Source organism: Musca autumnalis, unplaced genomic scaffold, assembly GCF_047663935.1.
Source record: "Musca autumnalis isolate F117 unplaced genomic scaffold, ASM4766393v1 scaffold_3, whole genome shotgun sequence".
Taxonomy (NCBI): Eukaryota; Metazoa; Arthropoda; class Insecta; order Diptera; family Muscidae; genus Musca; species Musca autumnalis.
The window spans coordinates 82,511,246-82,530,512 of NW_027411866.1; the positions used below are offsets into that span (position 1 = coordinate 82,511,246).

The window sequence follows — 19,267 nt, forward strand, 5'->3', positions numbered from 1 at the left end:
TTTTTGTGATTAGTTTTAATAGATAAATGTTAATTGTGGTCAATATGCAAACAGATAGGATTAGCTACAGATGGATAAACACAAATAGGGGATATTATTAAACGAAAAGAAAGCACTGAAATGGGCCAGCGACAACTTACCGTTATAGTTTAACTAGAATTTCTATATCTGGTAGGTTATACGGGCGCGTGCGTCGTGAATGATGATGTTTATAATGATGACGTTTCTTTTGTTTCTTATCTCTAACTAATGCCGCAAATAACAATTAGCTGTGTGTTGTTTGCAACAAAATCATATGATCCTGCTGAGGTTTCTTTCTTCTATTTCTTCTTTTGTTGCAGAATTGTAATTCTTTGGCCAGTGATAAGTTAAGAGTAAAGGTGTGTAGAGGGGAGTGATGTGTGGTGTTTTGTTGAATTTCTTCTTCCTCAAAAGTTGGGGGATGTTATAATTTATTTTAAATTGCACTAGTTTATATGTTTTTTCTTTCTTGAGAGGAAATCTATGGCTAACTTTATCTTCTTCATCTATTTTTCTTTCTCTTCCTTTTGTATTTGTTCGATGATGATCCACCAATCCAAATGTAGTTGTAGATTTTGAAATTTAAACTATATATTTTACAAGTAGTTTGGCTTTCAAATAAAACAAAAAACGGCAAAAACTTTTACAGTTATATACAGTGTTTTACAGGATTGCTCAAATATTCTGCTTCAAGAATGTTGTTGTTATTTATATTTTAACTTCTTCTTGCTTCCTTTTATCTTTCTTGCTTGTTATTAAAGATACTATTAATGCTTTTTGATGTTCTTCTTCTTTTCTTCTTGTTGTTATAATGTTTTTTATTTTTGTTGTGGAGTGTTGTTTTTTCTTCTAATTTTTGTTGTTGTCGTTGAATGATGTTGGTTCTTTATATTGCTGTTGTGGGCTTCTTATTGTTGATCTTGGTGAATGTTGTTGTTGTCAGCAATATCTGCAACACCTTGTGGAGCAAGGGCAACACTTGTTTGTAGCAAGTGAGCGTTTGCCAAATGTAAAGCAGCAACACCAGCAATCGGATTAGCCGATACAACAGTAGCAGTAGCAGCAGCAAAGCTGAATAATGACGCCAAATTAGTCGTTTCCATGTCGTTTAGCAAATCATTTTTCAAATTAGGCGACAGCATTGTTCCAAGACATATAAAAGCAACAAAATGGCTTTAGTTTATGGTTTCTTTTTCTTTAACTCTTTCTCAGATCCTCTAACTGGTTGCGCCTGGCTTTGATGTTGCCAAAACAAAGATCCTGTTGTTGTTTTCTTTCAATTGAATTGCATTTGGAGAAATAATATTGAGGGTATGGTTCCACTATTCCCTTGGTTTCTTCGTAGTACAACAAAAGTTAAGGCTCCGAACAAAAAACGAAACGGAAAACAAAACAAGTCTAAATGAAACTAAGAGAAAAAAATAAAATTTTAAGGAAACAACAACATCTAACGTTATGTTTTTTTTGCTGGTTGTTGTGTTTTGATTATGTACATTGCTTGCTGGCTGGTGTGGTCGAAATCAAACAACTTCTCCTGGTAGTTTTTTTCTATTGCTTCCTTTCTCTCCTCGAATGAGAAATAGATGTGGAACTAAAATCCCAAACAAATTTTATTTACTGCATGTGAAGAAATTAACCTTGAAGTTTGCTAAATTGTTGGGTTATGTTTGCTGGTGTTGTTGTGGGTGATGTAAACTAACTAAAATTGTTGCAAAGTTGTTGTAATATGTGTTAGGTTGCAAATTTCTTTATGTTTTTTGTTGTTATTAAAAATCGTGTTGATGTTAGTTTTCCATATTTTTCTCTTTGCTGTTGTTCTTTTTAATTATCCATTTTGCTCGTGTTTGTTTTCAACTTTTGAAGTTGTTTATTTTTTTTCTGGCTTGTTTGTGTTGTTGTTGTTGTGTATCGCTTGTTGTATTCAGTATTTGATAAACTGAATTTTCCGAGGTTTTATTCCAACTTCTTCGTGTTGTTTGATGATAATTCTTTTAGATTTCTGTAATGAGAAAAATAGAAAATTATTAAAAATTAGTAAAATTCAGTTTGAGAAAGAAAAAAAATATAAAAACGCTACATACAAAACTATAATAAAAGACAATCATTTTAATTTCAGTTTCTATACATGAAGTATTGGTCGTAAAGCAAATCAATTTTGTTAGCTGCCTGAAGCATATGCTACATACAAAACTATAATAAAACGCTACATACAAAACTATAATAAAAGACAATCATTTTAATTTCAGTTTCTATACATGAAGTATTGGTCGTAAAGCAAATCAATTTTGTTAGCTGCCTGAAGCATATGTTACGTATTGTTGGTGTACAAATTGGCATGGGATATACTTCTTATAAGGAACTGAATAAGATTTTTTATTTAGAACCTAAAACATTTTACTGTTAAGAAAATGTTTTTGAACTTTTTTATCTCTTTTTAAGGCAAAAATGATATCGGCGCCTAAAAGTATGCTGCAGATATTGACGTAATTTAAAGAAACAATTGGTCAAGTTGGAACTTTTAAATTAAACAAATTGCATGATAATGAAGATAATCAATCAATTGCGAATTGTTTTCAAAGTCCTTAACCTCTTTTGAAAATCTCACAAGTTTTGCTTTCCTTATATTTCCAGAAATATCAACAAAAACAGTTACATATGCAATTTTGCATATCATTTTTGTGTGATTATAACCGATTTTTCTTATCAAAATTGAGGAACCAATGCCATTTTACGCATAATATCGAAACATTTCGAACATGAAAACACAATAAAAAAAAACAATGCAATACAACAATATGTACCCCGCACAATAGAATCTAATCTGTAAAGTAAACTATGTGAAAAATGGGCGTCATTCATCGTTATTATTTGAAATTGAAAAGAAAAAAAGTAGAAATCGAAAATCGATGTTAATTACCAGCAGCTTTTTGGCTGTGTTTTAATATAACAAACAAATCAGAAAAATGTAAAACAAAAACAACAACAAAAGTCATTATAATTATCATAACAACCAAATACACGCACAAAGAGAATGTTTTAGTGTTTACAAATATGCCGATGATGATGATGGCCAAATGTAAAGCGCCGTAAAAACAGAATGATTTATATGTAAAACCGTATAGGTAATGTTACAAGTTCAACTTTTCCGCTTGATCTTTTTTTAAATAAATAAACGGAAGTGGTGCCGCAGTCAAAAATTGAGTCTATCGATTACTAAAAATCTTTACAAAATTGATGAACAATTAAACAAATTACATGGCAGGTATTTTATGTGAAGCGGCATGGAATGTTTATTGTTTTTGTTGTAAAGCAAGATGCGGTGTTATATGTGATGGATGGGTGGTTTCTAAAAGTAGATGGTAAATATTTCAATTTTATGTATATATACATATAATGGATGGAATATTAAGTTTGTCATTCCGTTTGTATCCGAAATCACCATTTTGATCCCACACATATGTATATATTTCCCACATATGTATATATTTCTGATCATCGTAAAATTCTACGTCGATAGCACCTCTGACAGCCGTACTTTTCTAAACCACGGGAAAGCTGATGGGCAAGGATTCGGAGAATTTACCAATCATTGCTCTGCCCGCTCCCTCAAATCCAAGTGTAGCGGCTGCAGCCGCTCGGTTCATACTACCAGATAGTCGAATATTCGAAAAATAAGACCAAATTTTTCAGCAGAGACGATAGGTCTAGCAAATGAGCATGCTGAGATTCATCGTACAAACCCTGAAGATCCAAGAGTTAAACAACTTACTCTGGAAGTCAACAGACTAGTAGGCAAGCTTAAGCGGAAAAATTAGCTAAACCACCTGAAGCAATGTAACCTTGGTACAGAATTAAGTAAACTGGAGGAGTGTGCTACGCTACGTCCTCCCAGCCGAAGAGGTACCGTCAACGCTTACGATGAGCGATGTTGCAGACGTCATCCGAAACGCAAAATAATCCAAAATGTTGGGCCCACACGGAATATCAGTGGTAACGATTAAGCAACTGGATGAACCCGGAGTTGAGTATTTGACAAGTTTCCTCAATCTGTCGTTAGCCACCCATATTGTACCAGAAACCTGGAAAGTTGGCAGGGTGGTTCCGCTATGACACATGTGATAGGTTAAATCTCTACATGGCTGATTTAGTGCAGTTCTTCCACCTAAAGAATATGAAAACATCCGCCGCTAAATCCACTGCTACACTGTTCACTACCTGAACGGCTGAAAGGAGGCTCCTCCTCAACATATTGTTCGAAGGTGTCCTATTCCAACCAAAAACTACCCCAATATATTGGGTGTAACGTTCGATAGCATGTTTAAGTCCTCCGCGCAAGCCACAGCTATTTGCGACACGATCAAAAGTAGGAACAAGGTCCTAAAATCCTTGGCATTCTTGGATTGCCGACAAAAAACCTTGTTGACCTCTTATAAAGCAATAAGCCGGTCGATGGTAAGATATGCGAAGAGAGAACCTCTGAAGAACTCCAGCTGCCATGGCGAATACGAGTGGTTTTAGCCGCTTCAATTGATATTGGGCCTGAATTGATGGCACAAAACCAAACACATGACCTGTATGTGGATTGGGACATGTTTAACTCCTGATACTTTGTGGACGCCGTCAGTTCAGGTTGCAGCATTTTTGAATCTGGACACAGAGGAACCAGAGCCAGATATCTGAATAAAATATACATATTTTCGATATAGCCATGTCGGTCTGTGGAAATCATTCTAAAATTTTGGTTAAATCCTTAGGTACTTAGCACTTTTGGTATTGGAAATGTGCTAATAAGACCACGATTTGGTATAACCTCCATATAACGCGACGTGACGACACTTTCAGTAAGTTTGAGGGTATTATTTCCATTTGCCCTCCGAATTGGTTGTAAATTGGGATTTTGTATTACCAGAGGTTGGAAACATTTTCCCACAAAATTTCTATAGCCCAGATATGCCCAATGTCATATATAGGACACAAAAAATTCCTGTTTTCATGACATGTAAGCTTTATCAATGTAACGTTTTTATTTCTAACCCCAAGGATATAGCTAGAACTACATCTGGATACCATTTCGGAGGGGCCCAGTACAAAAAAAATTTAATTTTTGTGAGAAAAACATAGAAAAAACATGTAAAAAATGATAATGGTCGCTATCAAGCCTTGGGCATATCTGGGATAGTGGTCTACTTTTTGATATAGAGCCATATAACGGTACCGCTCGATTTCAGGTATTTTTAAGTTTTTAGCCAAATTTTCTGATCAAATTAGCAATGATTTTGCATTTAAAAAAATTATCTATCAAAAATTGATTTCAATTTAAGTTCTGATTACTTCTTTGTGCAATAAAATATAAAATTTCGACCCAGCCGAACTATATGCTTTAAATTTTAAAAGGAACTCATTTAACTACCGAATGCTTATGATATGGGGCCAAATATTGTCAGCTACTAAATGCTAACGAACGTGTGGTACATGTCCGCAAAACACATTGCACCTTTTTAACACAAACTTTTTAATAAAAACTACTTTAATAATTGTGTAAACGTCATTCAAGATGAATCAGAACCTGATTAAGCTGAAAACGAACACACGTTTATAGCTGTAACAGACTGCAACAACAAAACGAAACAGAATATATGAGGCATCTCCCTGAAAATTGCTTTTTACGTAAAATAAATTATTTTTTTGATTTAATTTCTTAGAAATAAAAGGTTTATGAATCAGCTCTCATCAAAGATACATAGACAAATAACCGCAAATTAATAACGATTTCAAAAATACATTCATATTTCTGCTATAGTACACAGATTAACATCATTGGTAGAAGATGTAAAATTTCGTACCTCCAACATAATCTTTTGTTATAAATAAAATATGTAGTCATGATGCTAATTAATAAATCACGCCAATACATAACCTGAAATTTTGTGTAATTCTAAGTAGGTAACCAACCACCAGTAATTTCAGCTCCAAAGCGGCTACACTTTACAATTGCAACGCATTTTCAAAACAAACAAATCTAAGCAGGAAGCCATATACCTATACAATTAAAAGAGACCCTAATTCATATTTCAGCTATAGACACCGACACTCATCATTGGTAAATGGGGGGTTTGGGCTGATGTTTGTTTGATGTAGGTTGGGTACCCGAAGTACTCATGACCACTACTGAATGGGGGGTTTGTTAGCAGTTTTACTTGAGACATACATGTCATAGTCCGGTCAAAATAGACATTGAAATAGCAAAAATTCCCACAAAGCTGAATTTTGGTGGAGAGCTAGGGTTTGCCATTAGAAGCAACGTCCTAAAAGTCCCCATCGATCCCATGTGTGCAAAAAAAATTATTCGGGGTCAAAGGTCAAAATTTAAGGGTTTTTAGGTTTTCGGATTTATTTTTTGAAAACGGTTGATCTAATCAAAAAATGACTAAAGTAAATATTGTAGACAGAAAAATTATCTACAAGTTTGACCCTTATAATTTTTTTCTTAGAAGGAACCATTCTTGAGATATAGCAGTTCTAAAAAACACATGATTTTAATGCACTTTTAAGGGAAATATGCACATATTCAGAAGAACCGGCTAAAATAAGCGAAGTAATCGGGTCTGTCCCCCCAAAATATATATATTTTCTTGAAGAGCGAAATTATAGCTATCTTCTAAAAAAATTCCAACAAAATCGGAGCGTGTATAGTAGAGTTATTCAATGTTAGAGTCATTTTATGCAAAAATAACCCATTTAACGCACATGTATAATCGAAAGCCCAACGGGAACGACCCCAACGAAAACTCTCCGATTTTTTTCAAGTTTTGTCCGAAGGTAGGGTTTGTTGCACTGATTACGGAAATGTATAATTTTCAACGGTCGCGGATCCGGTTCGCCGGTTATTCGACCAGAAAGGCCAAATTTAAAAACTGGGTTAGACCCGGTTCTACTGAACCGATTACTGCAAAGTGGATATCGTTTGAAAGCTTACGGAAGTATCTAACACATATTGTCGTTACTTTAACCGGTTCGCCTCATAATGTACTTACGCGGCTAATTTTTTATTTGACCTTTAGATCGCGATATTTCGAAAATGGTAAGTCTTTTTTAAGAATCATAAAGACCACTCTTGTAGACAATTTTTGAATCTACAACTTTTACTTTAGCCGGCTTTTGCTAAGTCTTACCGTTTTTGAGAAAAATTAAAAAAACTGAATAATGCCTCCAAAAATGACCTTTGACCCCGAATAACTTGTTTTGCACACATGGGATCGATGGGGACTTTTAGGACGTTGCTTCTAATGGCTAACCCTAGCTATCCACCAAAATTCAGCTTTGTGGGAATTTTTGCTATTTCCCCCTTATACGCATGTCTATTTTGACCGGACTATCATGATTGACCATCCAGTTGTCAAATCCCATCAATCTCATCACACTGTTTGCGAGAGAGGAGAGCGAAAAAACTGTTATACTGTCAACATTATTGTTATACCCATGAATTATCATCATTGTATTGCTCTGTTGCATTTACCTTCCACCAACTAAGAAAAATTAATAATAAAACGAATGCATTTATGAGATACTACGAAATAATACGATGATACTAATACTACTCTGCCAACAGCGGCAACAACAACAAAATAAAATAATAGTAGGTCGGCCGTAACAAATAATTTGGGTCAACTTGTGCAAAATAAAATTAAGAGAGTAGTAAAATTAACGATGAATTCAGCAGGCGTCGTCGTAATATTACATAGCATTTAACATATTCACACACTCACTTGCAGAAAAACAGATATGTTGACTGACTGATTTAACTCATTAATAGAAGTTATGAACGAAGAATAGAAGTAGTGACTGAAAGACTGCGGTTTTTTACAATAATTTTTTGGTATCTCAGGAAAAGAGGAAGGGGGAGAAGTAGGAAGAGAGAAGAGTATGTATAAAACGGAAAACAATACTAATGAATTGCATTTGCAATTGTTGTTGTTATCAGCGTCACAGACGCAACACATACATACATTCATTTATACAAAAAATTAGCAATAATGCAACAAAGGCAAATTGAAATCAGCTGGCTTTTGGTTTGTTTGACATCCACTTTGTGCTGGAAGAAGAAGAAACATGGAAATGAATGGCATGGAACAAAACAGAAACAACTTATCCAAAATGTGCATTAAAAGAATCAGCAGCATTGCATTAAAATTGCAATATCTTTTCTTTTTGAGATAAGAAAACAGCTGATTTTTGTTAAATCAAGAGAAATAAATTAAACTGGAAGAGAGACAGAGAGTGAGGTAAACGACAAAAGAAGTAGAGCACACCTAAAATTTCATTGCAAAAATGAGAAAAAAGGGCAATAGAAAAGAAAAACAGCAAAAGTTTTCCGCCAACAAAATGGGTTGCTAACTAACTGCACCACAACTGATGAATTTGGTGGCGGGTAAGAAAAGGCGGCACATGTGCAATTTTCCTGCTACATACACACACTCGTCCACAAACACAACACATGACACAAATGTATATCTTAAATAATAATAAAAATAAATCAAATTATACTACAATAGATAGTATAAGTACAGTGGCAACAGCATAGGCATACTGCAGCAACAACAACAATTAGAAACATTAATGGGAACAATAGCAACTGACTAGGGAAAATGTGTAACTAGGAGGAGGAGCATGAAGGTGGGTATCAGTGATGGGAAATTTGGTAGTATTTAAAAATGTATTTTATTTATCTTAAAAAAAGCGGATATGGAGGCATAGTATAATGTACACTTCCGGGGAAAACGGAAATGCAAATTTGCTTTTTAGAGGCAAATTATACTTAAAGTAATTCAGATAGTTATATATAAAAGTCCAACTATATGGGATATTTCACAACCTTACAAGCCATAGATATAAAATTTAAACATTTATCCAAGAAAAATTTTGCAAAAAAGTATGACAAAATTGAAAAATTGCTTGCTCATGTGCTCCAGGATAAATCTCTAACGGATTAAACGATTTGGTCCAAAATAAGGTCTTCGTATTTCGTATTTTCGCTTAAATTGTGCGCACGATACTCTGGAGCGGATAAACCGATTTGGACTAAATATTCGATTTTGTGCATGTACATCGCAAAATTTCTTTCAAAATGACATCAAGTTCTAAGAGGGTCTATGGGCCATTATTATATGTTTTCTTTTACTATTGGATGGATTTGAAAACGCAAAATAATCCAATTGAGAGGCATTAAAAAATATTTTCACATCAAACTATAACAAAGGAAACTTATAATAATGGGGGTAACAACAGACAACACATTTGGGTACCTCCCTCACAAAAGTTCAAAATGTTTGCTTATGTGCAGTTTAAGGGCATTTCGAGGACCATCAAACTTGAATCAAATTGAAAAGTTTAAAAATGTCGCTTAAGTGCATTTTAAGGGTTGAAGCTAAAAATGTAGACAAAAGATAAGCACGTTAAAAAATCTGTATAGTAAGAGTATTGTTAAGATGGGACTGAATCTGGAATTTACTCTGATACGAGATCCAAGCAGAGGCCTTTCTTTGATATCACCGCTGATATGGAGAATCCCAAAGATCAACCACAGCATTAGTGAGAAATAAACCTACCGACAATGTACCTATATGTGGTGATTAGATTGCTCAATTAGATTCAGTCTTGTTACAACCTTTCTATTCTTCTACCGTGATTACACTCTTCCGAAAAGTGGGCATCATTCTCCTTAGCATGAGAATACCCGATGCTTAACGAGTTCCGTTTTTCACTATAAAAATCATCATTTCAAAAACTGAAAAGCCAATTGATAACTCCCTTCGCCGGGATGAAATAATGATATTGGTAGCGATCAGTAAATTTTGCAAGGCTGTCAGTGCGTTTTGTAAACATTACTCTCTGTAATAGAGATTTATGATAAATGGGGGAACACCCCAGACTTAAAGCAATCATAGAAAAAATAAATAAATAAATACCTATTTGTAAAATGCTTTTTTTATAAATTCAGCCTTTCCATCTCTGTGATGTATAACTCATTGACAGATACTAGTGTTAGATAGTTTTTATTCCTCTCTCTTCCTCTCCGTATTTTCTCATGGGTACACATAATTTGCAATTTCCCAATGGCATTGTTGTTGTGGTTACAACAAATGCATGTTGCACGAGTATGACAAAAAAAAACACGAAACAACAAATAGTTTTTTGCTGTGTAAAATACAAAAGAAAGGAAAACAGTGAAGAATAATTTGCAATAATTTAAAAATGGCATAAGAAAATTGGACAAAACAACTGATGAATAGGAAGAGTAAGGTGGTAGGTAATAAATAAGTGAAAATTAATTTTCTTTTGTTAAAAGAAAGAAAAATAAAAAACACGAATTAATATGGGGAAATCCAGAAAATGAAAAAAAAAATAGGCAAAGTGTCTTACATTTTAACTACAATGTATGCCTGGCAATACATACCGCCAAATGAAGTAAAAAATAAACACAAAAGAGATAATATAATAAAAAATACAACACTTTAATAATTAGTAAAATAAAATTAACAACAACAACCCATATCCCAGACTCAAAAACTAAAGATTACCCAATTAAGAAATCAAGCCTCATGGAAAACAAGTCTGATGATAATTTTTAAACTTAATTTAAATCTAATCTTCTTAATTAGTAAAGAAAAAATATTAAGTAGTATGTCCACCCTATTACACAAGTTATATAAGGTAGCTTTCAGCAATAAAACTATTTTAATAACCAAAGGCAAATTTGTTTTAGCAATTTATCTATGCTTTCAAAACTTAACGATAAGATAAACTACACCTAACATTTTATTGATCCAGTTTCATTATTACGAATAACCTTGAAATATATGGTACGCTGTGGTAAAAGTAAACAACTTTTACAATAATTTTGTACCTAACCTATTTTTTGTGTTTTATCAAAAAAAGCGACATCAAAGAGAACTTCTAAACAGCTGATAGGAAGAATAAGAAATACTATGGTGGTGTTTAATTTATTAAAAATGAATCATAATTGTCAAGTAAAACCACAAAGACAAAACTAAAAATAATTAAATTCAGAAAAAAATCCAAACGATAAGGCAGCACACATTCTCAGAGAGAGTATGCCGGTAAAGAGAAATAATAAAATCAACTGCATGTATCAGAAAATTATAATTTATAAAAGAAAAAGAGGGAGAGAAGAACATGAACACAAAATGAGAGACCTCAAATCTTAAGTAAGACATAACAACGTCTTTTTCAATGAATCTACAACATACTTAAATAAACAAACAAATATATTTTTTTTAACAAAACACTAATAAAAATTATACACAAAATAAAATTAACAACAAACACTTCTATATATAGATTAAAAAATACAAGCAAGAACTATCAAATACAAAAACGAAAAAAAAAAACAATAAAAGACAAGATAAAAAATGAAAATGTTTAAATTATTCTGTTTTTAATTTTCTTAAAACATTAACGCCTCCTAAGAATAACAAAAACTAACAAGTTTTTTAAGGGCGCCAAAAAATTTTTTTGCTAATATAAGAAAATCGAAAGAGAGTTGGCTGTTCCAAACAGGGGTGCCAAGTTGGGGGTTTTCCCGCTACTTGTGGTGATTTTTGACGTACAAAATCCACTGTTTAAGCTGGAATGTCAACTGTTTTAAAGCTGGGTACACATTGTCAGTTTTAAATGTCGATATTTCGCAATTATCGATAACTGTCAAACCGTCCAGCAACCACAAAATATTTTGTGGTTGCATGATGAATGACAAAAATGAACGGCCACACTAGCAAGCAACAACAAAGCTGTCATTCAAAACTGACAATGTGTACCCAGCTTAAGGTAAAAATCGCTACAGACCTATGGTGCGTATGTGACTGTAGCGATTTTTACCTCGGAACAGTTGGCATGCCTGATTCCAAATATCTATTATTTGACTGTCCATCGTTCACACGAGGGGAGAAAAATCGTTGGATTGCTCGTAGCCCTCTCAGCAACAATGTCAAGAAAACAGAGTTGCTGCATTTTAAATATAAATTATTTTCTGGAGAACATTTTATTTTAATCTCTTGACATTGATTTATATTCATGTACATTTAGTGGACAATTTTCAATGAAAATGAAAAACGGCTCAAAACTAAATTTAAGAAAATGTTTAAACCTTTTTTAACCTGCAACTTATACATTGATTCCGCCCTGCTCTCGGAAGATCGTAAGTTGGAGATTGGCGGTCATGTAACTCTTTTAATATGTGTTTATAACCCTCAGCGTAGTTGATGTACGACATGTACAATGTTTGACACCCTCTTCGATCAATGTTCCCTTATCATTGTCATTTTCTTCATCAGAATCTATTGAAAGGGAAATATAAGGTACGCTTACAAAAAAACGATACCGACCTAAACAAAATGTCCTTCGAATGGAATCCTCAGGGTATAAGGCACAAAGAATGTCACAAGCTGACATGGATAAGAACCAAGCAACTTGAAAGCAAAAATTTTGCCATATGACAAAAAATACGAGGACTATCAAAAAATTTAGTGGGAAAGTCGTTTGAAGGAGAGGATGAAAAATTGGCTTCGCCATGAAAAAATTGCAATGTTATAGTCATGATTGCAATGACTATCCGCAAGTCAAATTTTAACACGATCCGAAAAGTAATCTTAAACCGGAAAAGCGCGAAAATATTGAACTTTTGAGGAGAAGGTATCTAAAGGAATGGACTGACATTGTCCACCTTAGAACTGGATATAATTTTATTGGTAGTCATTCCATTCTATAGTTATCTTGTCAACCAGCAGCAGGACTTTTTAGATCTTTAAGTCATTAAGTCAGGAATCGTGGAATTACCTACGAAAAATGACCAACCTTTGATAATAATTTCAAAACAATCCTCGAACAGGCCTTAACGAAAATGTTCAACTCTTGGGAGGGAAATACGAAAGGAGTTATCCTATATTACGATGTGCAAAGGTTGGACCAATGTATGTCACTCCATTCGATAGTTATCGTGTCATTTAGCCATTTGGCTGCTTTAGAGCTTATGTCAGGAATCATGGAATTGTCCGCGAAAAATCTTTCATAGTTGTAATCAGAATAACAAGGTCTACCTTCAGCAAAATTTTCAAAAACTATCCTAGAACTGCCCTTAAACACAAAATCTAATATTTTTAACACTTGTGAGGGAGCTACAAGACGGTCCGATGTAGTTAATATTGGTACTTGTGGTACTTTACTTTAAAACTGCGATTGCTAGGACTAAATTATAGAAAATGATTTTGTTCTTTTTGTATATTTTTGCATTAGTGTCTTAACGTAAAATTAGTAAAATAAAATTAGCAAAATACTGGTAAATTCAGATAAAAAATAATAATTGTTGAAAACATTAATTTTTACCTTAAACTGAAAAGTATACGTATACTTATAATTTGATAACAGTTATACAATATTGCAACAGTTGTTTTTTAAACATTCCGCATAAATTTGCCGGTTGACGTCATACAATGATTGCCGAAATAAAATTGGTTATTCATCATGCTGAATTGGGAAAATCTCAATGGAAAATAGCAAAAATGCTCAATATTACTCGATCTCCTGTTAAAAAAATCATATTGAGACATAAAACCGAGATAGGATCTGCAACAAGTCGAAAAACAGCGAGAAAATGATTTAACAGAAAGAGACGAAGAGTGGTCGCTAACCCGAAGCTTAGTGCATCTAAACTTGTTGAGATCGCGGAAAAATATCTTAATAAAAAGTGTAACCCAGAAACCATTAGGATGGTCTTCATGGCAAAGTTTCACTGAAATATCCATTCATAAATTCAAAAAGCCGCCAGATTCGATTGGAGTTCGTTCAGGAACACGAAAAGAAAAGGATTTCGAGTTTTGGAAGATTGGTATTTTTACCGATGAAATCAAATTTAACCTGTTTGGGTCGGATGGACCAAATACGACCTTGGACCCTAAACACACAGTTCCATCCGTAAAACTAGGATGAGGGTCTGATAGTAGGGAATCGTGTCTTTATGGAAGGAAATATGGATAAGATTCTAAAGGAAGATTTGAAATATAGCGCTGAATTCCAATTTTATCAAGATAATGACTCAAAATGTCAAGTTTGCCAGAAGTCGGCATGGGGTGAAAAAATTGCGATTTGACAATTATTTTTAGCTCGAAATTTTAAAAATATCTTAAATAAATACTAATTAATAAAAACAACTTCTATAAAAAATGAGTTTTTATTCGATTTTAATCTATATTAGGCCTAGTTTGAAGTGAGTGCGTTTTTGGCATGCCGACAATTAGTTAGGTTAGGTTTTAGGTTTTAGTTACTGACTATAGACAATAACTAATTTATTTAAGCAACATATTTAAATTTTGTTTTTGATTAAAAATTAATTGGAATGTTAACAAAAAATGCAACAAAAACCAATTGACACTTCAAATAATTAAGTTTATGTTATAAATACCTAAAACAATTAATTTTAACTGAATTCCAAATGTTAAAATTATTTATTTAATTTTTAAAAGCAATATGGATTAAAATAAGATTTATTTGTGTATAATTGCGTTTACTATCGTTTAAAACAAAAGAAACGATCAACCTGCAACATTTCTTTGCCAACATACGATATGCCGACTACTGGAACATGTCATGCCGACAATTGGGAAATGGTGCCGACTACTAGCAAAAAAGCACTATTTACTAAATTCGCATTTTTCTCAACTTTTATAAGAAATAATTCAAAATTTGTTTATTTCATCGAAAGGTAGACAACATTTCGAAGCAAATAAGGTTTAGTTCATAGCAATCAGAAAAATTTACTCGGAATGGTGAATGATTGAAGTTAGGCAAATCCTAAAAGTGCCTACTATGTATTGGTGCACTTACCCTAAATCCTATAGAAAATTTATGGTATTTTTGGAGACAAATATAAGAAGTCATAACGTCTCAAGTATAGAAACCCTGAAAAATGTCTTGCAAGGGGAATGGGAATCAATTCAGAATTCTTGCACAGAAAATGTTGTTAGATCTATGCCAAAAAGACTCAAAGCTGTAAAGGATAACAAAGGATATTATACTAAGTACTAAAGACCTAAGAAATACTTTTTGTTTAAAAAAACTTTTAGTGTGGATACTTTTCACTGTAATTATTTTTTTATCTGAATTTACCTGAATATTGCGAAATCGCTTTCATTACTTAACTATTGGCAATCGCATTTTTAATGTAAGAAACTTAAGTGGAAACTTTTGACTGTGACTCACTGTATTTTGTCTGTCTGCTCTAGGAGAGTTGCTTATGCATATTTTTTTCGAACAATTTGTTTATTAGTGGCAGTAGTGCTATAGTTCCGAATCACAGGAATTAAATGATTTTTTCTTGGGAATCGGTATAATTTGTTTGAAGTAAGGGGGGTTATTCTGAGCGTAAATAACCTTCCCCGTGAGTTTTCTCACTTTCTACTTTAAGTTGAAACGGCGGAAAGGCAAAACTCAAGGTTAATTTCTGTTCAGAATAACCCCCAATACTTTTATTGTATTTTTATATACTTGTTGTGTATTTATTTCAGCATTTTTTCAGTATTTTTATATATTTTTATCTGTTGCGTTGCACCTTGATATTCGTCTTGAACTCTGTCGATTTGTCGTTTAGAAGTCTATACGGTTTGTAAAGTAAATTTCCAACCCGTTCCGTTTAAAAATATCTACAAAAACTGTTATATTAAGTTTTAAACTCCTTATTGGGGTATTTTCAGGTGAAAAATATAATAGTGGCAAAAAACTATTTAATTACCTCTTGGCAACACTGTTTTACAAATGAAAGAGTGATGTTGGCACACATAAAATGAGAAGAAAAGATATTGACAAGTGAGTTCATGAGTTCTAACTGGCTGTCATTATTATTTCAGTGTTGTTGTTGTATTTAAAAGAAAATCTATAGTAGTTGTACCTACAACTCACTATATTATCAGAAGAGCAACAGAGTAACAACAACAAAGTAACAACATAATTACATAATGGGGGGAAAATTGAATTAGAAACGTAAGAACAAAAAACAAATGAAAACAAGAAGAAACTGAAATGAACACGATGAAGAAAAAGAAAAACATGGTACAAATTTACACAACACATGGAGGAATTGGAATTAACGAAGGGACTTACATGGTACAGAGGGGATGGGAGAGAGGACAACAACACGTCAATAATTTATAAAAATTAATAATAATAATAATTGAAGAAGAGACAGAAAAAATATTAAAGATAACATACATTTTATTCCATAAAAAAGAAATCTCTGTCGATATTTTGTGATTAATATTTTGGTTTTTTTCGTTAAAATGATTCGTCGTTTCGTTTGAATAAATTTTCTTTCATTCTTTTTCGTTGAAAGTCGTTAAAGAAAAGTTGTTTTTCCTTGTTTTAATTATTTTTGGCACTTTTCTTTCAAGTTTTACAGCAAATTTTAATGATTTAAATATTTTTTGTGATGATGAAAGCTCTAGGAGGAGAACAAAAAGAAAACAAAAAAATAAAATTATTAATGAAAAAGGAATATTTATTCTCTTGTTTTAAAAACACTTCACAACTAGGTTTGACACTTGTGCTGCAAGATTCCAGGCCCAAGAAACGTGGAATGCGTTTTTAATCCAATAGGTTAGGTGTGGAACTTAACAGCTGATTTTTTGCATGACATTTTTTCTTGTTATTTGGGTAAATTTTAAAACAATGAATGCACTAATATTTATTATTATCGATGATTTTATCACCAACGTTCGTTCACATTCGTTTTTTTTTTGTTTGTTTTTTTTTATGAGGCAATTATTGAAATTATATTTTCCCTTAATTATTTAATTATTTTTCTTTTTTTTTTGTCATTATAGATAGGCTTTTTAAAATAAAAAAATATAAAATTATTATTAAAAAACACTTTTTCAAACCTCGTTCAATTTTGTTTAGATTCGTTGTCGTTCAATTTGCTTGAATATTTTGTTTTTTCTACTAAAACAATAGAGCCCGAGCAACAGAAAAAATCAAAATCATTAATTTGTTGTATTTTTTGCGTATGTGTGTGTGAGAGTGTATTGTTGCTGTTGTTGTTTTATTACTCTATCCAAAAAAGCTCCGCGTTTAATTTCACAGTGCGTGCATGTTTGTTTTTTCATCAAATTTCTTTTCAAATTTTCTTGTTTTGTAGTAAAAAATATTCTTGTTTTTTTTTTTTAATTCATTAAATATTATTTCGACTAGGGAGCACACAATATAGTAGAGCAATAATAACAATATTAATTTGGTAGAGTGTTAAGTGAGCGAGCAGCGGGCAAACGAGCGAGCGAACAAACGGAGCACAATGTGAGTGCATGCACCACAGCACAACTAAATTGAAATTGATTTTCAAAACAGAACGCAACTACTCTACACGACTCGAACACGAGACTGAGACTAAGTATTCTATCTCGTTGTCGACGACGTCAATGAATGTCGTTGTTGGTCCGACCACATAATACAAACACATACACCGATACGTTTTCTTGAATTATTCTCTTCAAAAATGACACATCGATACTCACAAAAACTGAGTTTCAGATACTTTTTCATTGTTGGTATTTGATTTTTTTTTGTATTGGTGTGTAAGTGGTGCATTCGCTACCATTGTATCTTCAAATTTGCTTTCTCTTCTCATTCTTTTTCAGCTGTTTTAGTTATGTGTTTCGTAATTTATACGGCGGACGACGAGGCTAATGAACGAACACATGTAGGAAAAGGTAAATAATTAAATGAGATATGAGTCTCTCTCACTGTTTTGCCAATTGGTTGGTATTTTTACTTTTACTCTCAGTTAGTTTGACGTTTATCAAAACAATGACGTAGAGTTGCCGTTCCACCCACAGACACCGTTAATGAATGCAATTGTCATTTAATTTTTTACACCTGAAATAAACTTTGAGCAATATGCTGTAGCTTTTGCTTAATTGAATGGTCCCCCGAACTTATTTTTTCCACTGCGCCAGGAACTATTCTGGTTACAATATAACTACAACATGTATACGGATCCATGATACATACAGTTAGTCAACTATATTATTGCAAACGATGAATTTTTAAAAATTTAGATGTTTAATTAGGTATTACTACGAGAAATTCTTTCAATAATGCTGGGCTTTTTGTAAATATCTGTTGATTTACCTTTTAATGACAACATCAAGCCAATAAATGCAGAAATCGGTTGGAAATAACAAAAACAACGGGCAAAAAGGATAGGTACCCGGTTTTTGTGGTGTCAACTAAATAATTGCAAAATGAATAAATGTGCAATAAAATCATGGGGTTTCCCCCGCGATTTTTTGCAGTTTAGGATTTTTTAAGACTTTTATGGCATGTGAAAATGTAGATCCATAATTTTTTATCATAAATTATTTTTTGTGTGTGTAACATAGACGGTATATTCAGAAAAAGAGAAAATCAGGTAAACGGTTTCGGAAAATATGGTACATTTGGTCTATTCCAATTATAATAATGAAATCCCTAAAAGCACCTCTCGTAAGCTAAGAAGTGTATACAACATCATATACCGCACCGAGAAAGAAGCCAGGCTCAAACTGAGGGCGTTACAATGGCAGGTCCAAAATAGTAACCTCGCGAATTGACTGTAGAATGATTAAAGAAATTAACGAAATAGCCCAAAGCAGGATCAGAAAATTGCTTTTTCTAATTAAAAATGATTTTCGAGTGTGTCACATGGAAAAGTCAGAAAAGTGCTACAAATAACAAGCACTCTTATTGCCCTCCCATCACAATATATAGAAACTATTCTGACTTCTTATAGACAACTTTTCACGCCATGTTTAGTATTGGGATGGCGTTATATTTTCTGATGAGACTAAAATTATGTTGTACTATCACAATGGACCTCAAAAAGTATTGGGAAAACCATTGAAAGCCATGGAAAACAAAAATTTAATACATACCGTAAAGTTCGGAAAACTGTTACTTATGGTATGGGGTAGTATACCAAGCAGTGACGTTGGTAAAATCCTGATTTTGGAAGAAACAATGACATAGGAGGTTTATTTAGATGTTTTAAGAAAAGATTTAACCAAAAGCGTCAAGAAATTTGGGCCTGTTGACCCTGAAAATTCAAACAAATTGCAATATAAGTTCTACCAAGACAACGATCCTAAGCATAAATCTAATTTATGTAAGACTTAGTTGCTATACAACAGTACCCAAGACATTTACACCC

General features: G+C 32.9%; 1 protein-coding gene across 27 annotated transcripts in view; it reads right to left on the reverse strand.

Annotated features, from left to right (window-relative positions):
• The window catches only part of LOC141396602 (uncharacterized), a 128,984-nt gene that overhangs the window by 8,700 nt on the left and 101,017 nt on the right, over window positions 1-19,267 (reverse strand). For 9 of the 27 annotated variants that reach the window (XM_073972208.1, XM_073972205.1, XM_073972187.1 and 6 more), the window contains exon 2: window positions 141-2,020. The gene's annotated coding sequence lies outside the window, so the exon portion shown is untranslated. Of the gene's footprint in view, window positions 1-140; window positions 2,021-9,986; window positions 10,216-15,735; window positions 15,809-16,296; window positions 16,913-16,964; window positions 17,904-19,267 lie in introns of those variants that run through there. The other 18 variants (XM_073972201.1, XM_073972199.1, XM_073972179.1 and 15 more) reach the window with 11 other exon arrangements.